At 49.4% G+C, this 9,409-nt stretch overlaps 1 pseudogene; it reads right to left on the bottom strand.

Moving 5' to 3' along the window:
* Positions 1-3,381: 3,381 nt before the first annotated feature.
* On the bottom strand, positions 3,382-9,153 carry LOC144124106 (carbohydrate sulfotransferase 8-like; annotated as a pseudogene).
* Positions 9,154-9,409: the final 256 nt, after the last annotated feature.

Here is a 9,409-nt window from a genome sequence, read left to right as displayed (position 1 = left end):
TACTAGATAGACTCACTTCTCGGCTTTCAGCCTTCGCTCAAAACTACACCAGAACAAAACTTTTCAGATGCGCATGTAGGCATGATGTGCATTAGCACTGAAATTATTATTTAAGTCTGCCTGCTGGTTCAAGTTTTGAAGTTTTAGCTCGGTGCCTCTTTAAGTTTTCCTTATACGCATGAAACTTTTCCCGGAAGCACATGCTATAAGAGTGCAAGTGTGCCCAGTTAACCATCGTTAACTACTAAAGGGTGCCATCGATAGAATTTATAGTCGCGTGTGGTTCAGTCAATCGTGGGATGAAGGAAGCAAAGTAGAAAGTGAGAGGCTTGGACCAAATGCAAGCAGCCGAGAAGCTCCGCCTCTCTGAAATAAGATATTTGAAACCTGCTTGAACAATGGACGGCCATTCGTAAGTACAAGTTCTGTCCTGCACCATGCGGCACCATGCGACCAATCAAAACCCGCCTAACACCGACATCTATACAGCTGTGTTTTAACTACACTACCTTCGACACAGAAATGTGGTTACTCGCGAGGTGAGACCAGTGGGCGATAAAAAATATCGGCGCCATAACCTCGGGATGAATCTATATTTCTGTCTTAACTGCGACATTAGCTCCGTGACCTGGCTACAATGCGATATCACCGTCGAAAATACGAAGATAACAAATGGCTGAGGAAATGAAGCTTGCTTTACACGACAGTGCTTTCAATACCACAGGCTGGCACACCGTAAAGACGACGCCCATCGCGCTCGTGCCATTTTATTTGCGACTAAGACCCTTCGTTTCCGGGTAAAACCCGGTTTCACCCGTTCCGTGCACAAAGAGAATACTTATGAAGAATAGGGTTAAAGCCGATTTCTACACAAAAACACGCGCTGTAAAGAAAATGCAATACCCCAGAACACAACGCCGAAGGCGCTCGCGCGGGAACTAGCGGATGTGGAGCACTTATTCTAAAGCGGTGCTCTCAGGTAAACACTTGTTAAAACCTGCTATAAAACTTTAAATTCTTGATTGCTCAGCTTTCCTCGACATCACCAAATAGTGTCACCTGTCAGCTGCAAGTAGCGAACACTGCTTGACTCGATGAGAATATTTTAATTTGCAGTTAAAAGAAAACTAAATGCGGTGAGATGTTGGGCGAGAATGTCGATGGGGATAGCCTACTCTTCCAGTTTCTTCTAAACTACTTCATTACGCTGAATCAGGCTACGCTTAACGATCGTTGCAGCTATAGTGCTTTCTGGGCGCTAATATGAATGGTTACAGAGAACTGCTAATTCACAGAACTACGCTACAAATGGTGGGCCTCAGAGGGGTCATGCAGCGGGCTAAATGCGAGGCCACGGAGGCGTCGGGTGTTCGCACGACATACTGCGAAAATAATCGGCAAAATTGGCATGTAGATAATTAGTAACGTTGCTCTCTGGCTTCAAGAGCAGATTTACGTGATTAGTGGGGTTGTAAAGATCTTCAGAAGCAATAACTCTGGAACGCAGACAAAAAAATAAGCTTGTATGAACCCATTTAATCCATTATCTAAAGGATGCTACAGGTACAGGAATTGCCACCAGTACATATAGATAGAACGTGACGTGATGGGCGCCATGAAGATACACCATGATTGCCATTTTTCGGAAGCGCTAAAACAACACGAACAAAGAAGGAACAGACACGGACGCCCTGTCTCCTCCCGTCGGTTCCTTCTTTGTCCGTGTTGTTTTAGCGCTTGCGAAAAATGACAAACGTGCACCAACTAGCCCGATCCGCCACTGTTCTGATGCACCATGAGTAGCTTCTACAGTGCACATGGGAGCAGGTTGCGATAAGCGGATTAGATAAGCGCGCAGGCTTTCGCCTTGTCCACACACTGCTATCACTATAGACGTCGACGCACGGCACCCACTAATGAAGGCTAAATCCGCCCGCAGGCTGTGACAGCCTGAACAGCGAAAACTACTTCGAAACGGACTTCGTGCTCCATAGCTTCTAGGCGCCTACTGAACGACGCAAGCGGTAAACAAGTGTCGGCACGTATGTGTGCACGCGCTCTCCCGTCTCCAGGCAAAACGCGACCGGCGCTCGCGGCGACAGCCGTACCGCCACCTTGACACAGTGCTCCTGTTGCCTCGGCGGCCCCCCCGTCTCCGCGGCTGGGCCGACCGAGGCTACGCTGCGCTCCCGGTCGCCCGATCCCGTGCACGGGCACGCGGAGTTCGCCGACCGCGCTTGCGCCACTGGCGCCCGATGCGTTGCAGGGGTTACTCAAGTGAAAAACCTCGAAACCCGGTTTCCTCGACAGCCCCCCCCCCCCCCCCCCCCTCTCTCTCCAGCCGCACGCGGGCTACCACTACGCGTCCAGAGACCAAACGAACGTTGGCTCCCGCGGTCGATAAGCTGCGCTGATGAAAATTGCAGGGCCGTTGATGATGTAACTGACGGCGTCACCGGGAGCACGTGAAATGCATGGAAAGGAGGAAGGGGGGAGGAGAGAAGAGAGAGTGCTGCCGCGTGTTTCATGTTCGGCTAGGAGAGAACCTCTGAGTGGCGACACACAGCGCATGCGACCGAGATACGTGGCGCGCCTGTTGCACACCGTATACTTCGACCATTCGTCAGGTCATCGAACTCTCGATAAACCGGGGCCGCATCCGCAATGGGATGCGCGTGCAAAAACTTTACGCGTGTGGGCACTTACGAAGGTAGAAAAAAAATTAAGGAAAAGGAACAAACAGGACATTTGGTAGGCACAAACTGTTTTCGTTTCGCACATTAGCCTTGTGTTCATAAGTGTCATATGTGGGAGAAGGAGGTCGATCTGCGACCAAACCATAAAGGCAACTTGGAATGACATAAAGGAAAAAAACAAAAGAAGCACAAATGGCACGAATGCTGTCTAAGTGTGCATTCCGTAAGCGCTGTGTAAATGATGGTAAAAGAACTTAGTTACGTACGGGGAAGAACGAATCCCACAAAAAGTGAAAAAAAACAGCATTTCGGCATTGTAACGAAATTATTGCAGGGCTGAAATCACATTGCTGAGAACCCTTAATTTTAAGGCCAATTATGGCACCACTGCTGGCTAAATATATATACAATCGACGAATTTCAGTAGTGCACGCGATGCTGTCCCAGACTCTCGATTATTTTGCAATGCTACTTCAACGTATGTGCAAGAGCCAGCGCAGGTTGTAAGTGCGGTTTGAACATTACAGTCTAAAGCAGTAGAGGAAAGTGGCTGTTATGTTTAACGTCTGTGCAGTGTAACACACCGAGCAGACACTCACCGTGCTGGTCCGATAGCTATTGCACTGAGGTACCCAATAAGAGTCCAGAGTTTCGACCTCAGTCGCTCCCATTTCAATGGGGGCGAAATGCGTAAACGCTTCGTTTACTCAGTACTGAGTTGAGATTCAGTCAGTCAGTCAGTCAGTCAGTCAGTCAGTCAGTCAGTCAGTCAGTCAGTCAGTCAGTCAGTCAGTCAGTCAGTCAGTCAGTCAGTCAGTCAGTCAGTCAGTCAGTCAGTCAGTCAGTCAGTCAGTCAGTCACCTCATCTCTCTTCTTGCGCATGCGTGAAGGCACCTTCAGAGTTTAAGGCAGCTTGCCAGCACGCTTTCTTGCATTTTACTGGGTCGAAACACAGCACTTTTCGTCCAAAACTCGTATGGTTGGTGCAATCGGGCGTCTGTCGTTTAAATTTGACAGGAGGGCTTGCTATATGTAGCACAGGCACAGTACAAAAGAAGAAGAATGAACGCAAAATGGCGTAAAACTGCACAGACATCGTGCTTAATGACGCACTTGAGGTCGCCCGCTCAAACGTTCACCATATCATCGCACCGCACAGTTTGTTGGCACCGGCACTTATGTCCACGCCAGATAGTCCCTGAAGTCGTAGTCGAACAGCTCGAAGTCGTAGAAGTACAAGGCGCACATCCCCATGACCTGGTCAAATGACAGCTGCGCGAAGTAGTGTTTGGAATCCTTCGAGTACTCCCTGCTCACGTTGCTTCGAGGGTTGTCGTGAGCCGGCGAGGCTTCCTTCTCCTCAAGGCCCACGAGAGACATAAACATCGGGAAGTCTCTGCTCGCCGTCTCCAGCTTGCCGACGAAGTCGTAGTCCAGGGGGCACGGCTGGCAGCGGTAGTATATAGTATGGGCACCAGTGAACATCCGATGGTTCCACTGGCCTCATTAGAATGAAGTTGACGAACTCTGAGAACGTCGGGCTGCGCTTCTCGGCCTTGATTCCCGGTATCTTGTCCCAGTAATTATGACAGGCCCACGCCATCTCCGACCGACTTCTGAGCGCCTTGTCGATGTGGGTGGACACGGGGCGCTCGAACGGGTGCCTCACGAATAGCACCTTTTTGTGGCCAGGGAGAGTTCATTGGGAGAGAAATAAAAGAATTTATGAGAGCCTGAGCGCATTACTTTTTCGGACAAATAATTTGGCAAAGAAAGTTGAAGCGAAGACACAAACGAAAACACTGTGAGAGTTGCCGGTATTATTTACGGTGACGAAGAAGAAATAATAATAATAATAATTTGTTTTTGGGGAAAGGAAATGGCGCAGTATCCATCTCATATATCGTTGGACACCTGAACCGCGCCGTAAGGGAAGCGATAAAGGAGGGAGTGAAAGAAGAAAGGAAGAAAGAGGTGCCGTAGTGGAGGGCTCCGGAATAATTTCGACCACCTGGGGATCTTTAACGTGCACCGACATCGCACAGCACACGGGTGCCTTAGCGTTTCGCCTCCATCGAAACGCAGCCACCGCGGTCGGGTTCGAACCCGGGAACTCCCGATCAGTAGTCGAGCGCCCTAATCACTGAGCCACCGCGGCGGGTGTCGAAGAAGAAACTTTTGTGATTTGTGGAGCCCATGGCCCCCTATGGGTCAGCGCATAAGGCTGTGAGGGACGAGAGCGTGTCGCCGGCATCATTTGGGTCCGAGCGGGTGCATCCGGATATAAAACCACTACGCATGCTCTGCAGGTTCTTCGCCGGTGGCGTGATAAGAATGTGCGTGACCTAGACTGCAGCTGGATAAAGGCCGAGAAAGTGGCGCATCGGGGCAGTTCAGCGTTTAGATGGCCAAGCACAGCCGCCGATGCGTTCCTGGACACTGCCTGAGCAGCGGTGCCTTACTAACACTTGCAGCGGCAGTCTGTCGGCGACGTAGAAGGGGCACCGTGCGTGAGTGGCTGTGAAGACCGCAGACCTACAGCATCACGTTGAGCTGAGGCGTTATAGCGGTGTTTTGTGCAAATGAGTAAACTTGCGCTGTGCCGTTTTCTTGGCAGAGCTGTTGCGTAATTTTTTAGCGGTGTAACACGTGTGCGTTTTTGTTGCCGTTCAATTAGTAGTATTGTCAGTTGTTCTGTGCCTTATCGTATAGTGTTAGAGTGGTCGCGACATTTTTTCCTTTGGAACGTAGAGAAACTTCGACACTAGCACGACGTTGCACTAATATCAGCTCTGTATTTCATTCGAACCGCAGGGCTGGCGTATTGAGTTGCTGTACATTGTGGAGGTTGATGTGAATAAGTGACCTCTCCCGTACTCTAATGCACAGCGGCGGTTTGTTGTACAGTTGACTGTTGCTTTGTTAGCCTGTAATAAACGGTGTTGTGCTTGCAGCTTGTGGTGTGTTACTCGTCAGGCGATACCAAAGTTTGTGGACCCTCTTAAAGAGGGAGCTCAAGGTGGTTCTTTCAACTTCTAAGTTTGAAGGAATAATAGTAGACCGCTACCTCCCCACCCCCTCCACCCCTTTGCATAAAGCTCATTAGGTGTGTGGGTGAATTTAAGAAAGGCTCTGTCTTCCCCACCCGAACGAAAAATTCATTTCTGCGGGAGCAGTGCATAAGGCTCTATTGCTGACGAAAGAAGTTGTATAAATTCACGCTGACAGTAAGAGCGCCCCCACCCCCTTCATTCGCTTCCCAAAAACCCTTCCCATTGTATACCCGTAGTATACCCACGCGATATCTGCGTAGTCGCCACCGCTCTCAACGAAGGCGATAAGATTATAAAATTCAGGCGCCATTTTTTGTAGAATTAGCGCAGCGAATTTAATTTGTAACTCCGAAAAAAATGGGGCACTAAGCGCACGCGACATTTGAAACGTATTAGACTGTGTAGCGAGAAAGTGCCTGGGTGGAAGGCACTTTATTACAGTCATTGAAGAAAAGCGCTTGGTATCACTTCGAAGAAAGTAATATGGGGAAATCTGGTTCCTGTGTGCTGCACGGTTGATGTGAATCTAAGTCAACCTTAAGTTCTAGGCAGGCCAGTTTTGTGCAGCCGTACTACAAATGGAAAAGCGCAAGTGAAGTGCCCTTTAGACACCTGCCTTGGTGTAGTGGCTGTAAGGACTGTGAAGCAGAGCTCTGACACCGAACCGGAGTGTCTTCGAGTTGATGGACAACTGCACTCCACACTGGAACTGTTGCTGCTCACTGTAGAGTTGAGAAGTGGGCTGAACAGGTGCTTGAGCCTCGTCGACGCCACCTTGGCGATGAAGCAGAATGCTAGAGAACGCGATTGGTCCAGGAACAGTGGGCACTCTGTCGTAGTGCAGCCGGTACCCTTTGTGCTCACGGAGGACCTGTGTGTTCCCCAACCGGGAGTAGGCTGTAGCAGTCCCTGTCACGAGCGGTGTCTTAGACAGAAGGACTTGATTCTGTCTCTCCGTTCTTCGGTGACCTCGTTTTGGCTGATCCCCTAAAGAGGAGAAAGAACATGGATTGGATGGAAGTGGAATTTTGCTAACACAAACATATAATGAACGCTCCCTCCAGCCTCATTTCAGATAAAAAAATTACTGCAGAGTCGCGGCCGTGCTTGCTAGCTAGCAAGTTAGTATAGAAGCGAAATCCAGTTTAACTTTAGGGGGAGTCTAGCCGGTGGTTAGAATTTCGCAACACTTCACCAGCGTGAGGGATCAAAACCTTCTTGAATCTTCAAGGCCTGTCCACTTCCTTCTTTCCACAGACGCTACCTTAAGCCTTGTTTACATGACTGCGACAACTGGCGCATCGCATCGCATCAACTTTCTAGCGCATCGCATTCATGTAAACCACGAGAATGCGCTAGGAAAGCGCACCGCCTCGATGCGCCAAACGGGGCTGCACCATTTGGCTCACATAGCAAATCATCAATACGTAAGTCAGCTAGATTAACTTGCAGAAGTATCCGCGCGTCTAATAACGCCCTGTTAATGGCTAAAGTATGTCAGCTGACTAGTTCAGACATTGGCACTCGGATAGCGATATAATGAGCCTAAAGCTCCCAGCTTGCCGGCGAAGCCGCATTTTGAGGACAGGCAACTGACGTGACGTGATGGAACGAGTGGAGAGGCCTTGAGTTCGAGGTGATGTTGGCAGGACGCGGACTCTGAAGTGTTTAGACTAGCTGACAACACAGGCCGTCGTCCTGAGTGCTTATCTTCTACGTCCCCGTTTTTTACGCTCGGAAAACGTTCGAAAATAGTGAGTAAAAGAAGATGGTTTACTTACTCCTGTACAAAAGTGGAACCACGTATGAAGTACGGAGCGTAAGCAGAGCACACAGGAGTGCGGCAGCACCACAAACACTCCAGAGTAGTACTACATTTCCGGAGGCCATTGACGTAGGTCGTTCTTGGGAACGGCTGCAGTGGGAAGGCTCTATTTTCCCATATTTCGCTAGATACTTAGATATCAATGCTGCTACCAGTGAAGTTGCGGAAAGAAGCGTTGCATGTGCTGTCTGTTCGAGCTGCGCTCAGGCATAGACATTCCTGCCTTTTTGGTAGCGAAGAAAGTCTGCAGCTGGATCAGTTACGGTGAAACGCACAGCTGGCTATGGTTGATGCCGTTGGTATAACGTGCGTAGCTGCTGTTCGCCTGGACATGCGCTGGTGTCTCTGTGCTCCTAAGACCTCAGCACTGTGAACGCAGACTTCCACGATTGCCACTGCGCATCCCCACTACACGACATGGAAGCAAACACCCTGAGCTCTATACTTTTCACAAAGGCTGCGCTTACAGTTTTTTGGTGATGCGAGTACAGAATAACTTCTAATCAACGGCCAAGAGTTGTATTGCTAGAGTGGTAGCACGGATATCTGCTAAACGAGTTACTTCAAACAAATAACACGGCAGGGGCGTCGCGGTGGCACGGCTACTATAGGCTGTCAAATTCCTGGTACACGCGAGCGGCTTACCCACACACGGCGTTTATGCGTTTAAAGCGCCTAATATGCGGAGAGGGCGTCTTGATGCCTTTATCTGGAGAATTCCACGCATAATCGTCTCGATTTTGGTGCACGACGCATTCAATGAAATTATTGATTTAAGGCGCCGGTGACTTTTTACCTTTTCATCCGCTCCGTCCATACGCTGAAATTTCGCCAAGAGGACGCTTCCCAGCCCGTTAAACACAGAACGATCGTAGGCAATGTCGAATGATACTTGGATAAGCCCTTAGAGGTTTGACCGAGAACGGTTCGTAATCAGTGTATTGCGTCCAAAGAAAACCTCAAAAATTAGCGGCGGTTGAACTACTGCTAAACTTGGTAGAGAGCAAAAGCTGTGGTGTATCGTGCAACTAGACGTGGCTTGGCGTCCGTAACTTTGAGTGCGTTCCGAACACTGAATAGGCAGCGCGCCCACACTGCCACCCTGGCAGGTGGCATTGCGAGAGGTTGGTCACCCAATGAACGCTGTGGCCTAAATACTCCCCGTAGACTGACGTCACAATGGCAGTTTCTATCGCACATCACACAATTCTCACGTGACTATTCTAACGCCCTCTACCTGCGAATATAAAGGCCAAATGTCAAGGTCAAAGGTAAAGTGGTGCGACACTATGGTGGACCACATATGGTGAGACCTACAGCCACACTTGACCACCGGCTCACATGTAGGTCAACCGGTCGGAAACGCACGGCGAAATCGGCTTTACCTTGAGTCGTGAAGCTTCGGAATCAAGCGTTCACATTTCAGTTTTAAAACACCGCTCAGTTCATGCAAATGTATGCGTGTCTTCTTTGTTTATTACCGGAGGCAAGCCAAACACAACGAACCTGCAAACATATACCTGGCGTTTCAGCCACAACATGCACATTTTCGGAGTAATAAATGTGGTCTCACCGGCATCTTAGTGTAAGCAATGACGAATGTTAGCGAAACACGTTAACTGTGGTAGCAAGCTGGTTAACCTACATCAACTTTTTTAACAGCTGTAGGTAAACTACCCTTTCGTTATTATAGTTTTCTAGCAGCTTTTATCACACCCTGCTCGGTGACTCGGTGGTTATGGCGCTTGGCTGCTGACTCGAAAGACCCGGGTGCAATCCGGGCCGTGGCCGTCGCATTTCGATCAAGGCGAAATGCTAGATGTCCGTGCACAGAT

The sequence above is a fragment of the Amblyomma americanum genome, chromosome 3, assembly GCF_052857255.1.
Source record: "Amblyomma americanum isolate KBUSLIRL-KWMA chromosome 3, ASM5285725v1, whole genome shotgun sequence".
Lineage (NCBI taxonomy): Eukaryota > Metazoa > Arthropoda > Arachnida > Ixodida > Ixodidae > Amblyomma > Amblyomma americanum.
Note: the sequence above shows the minus strand (reverse complement) of the source record. Positions and strands in the feature narration are given on the sequence as shown.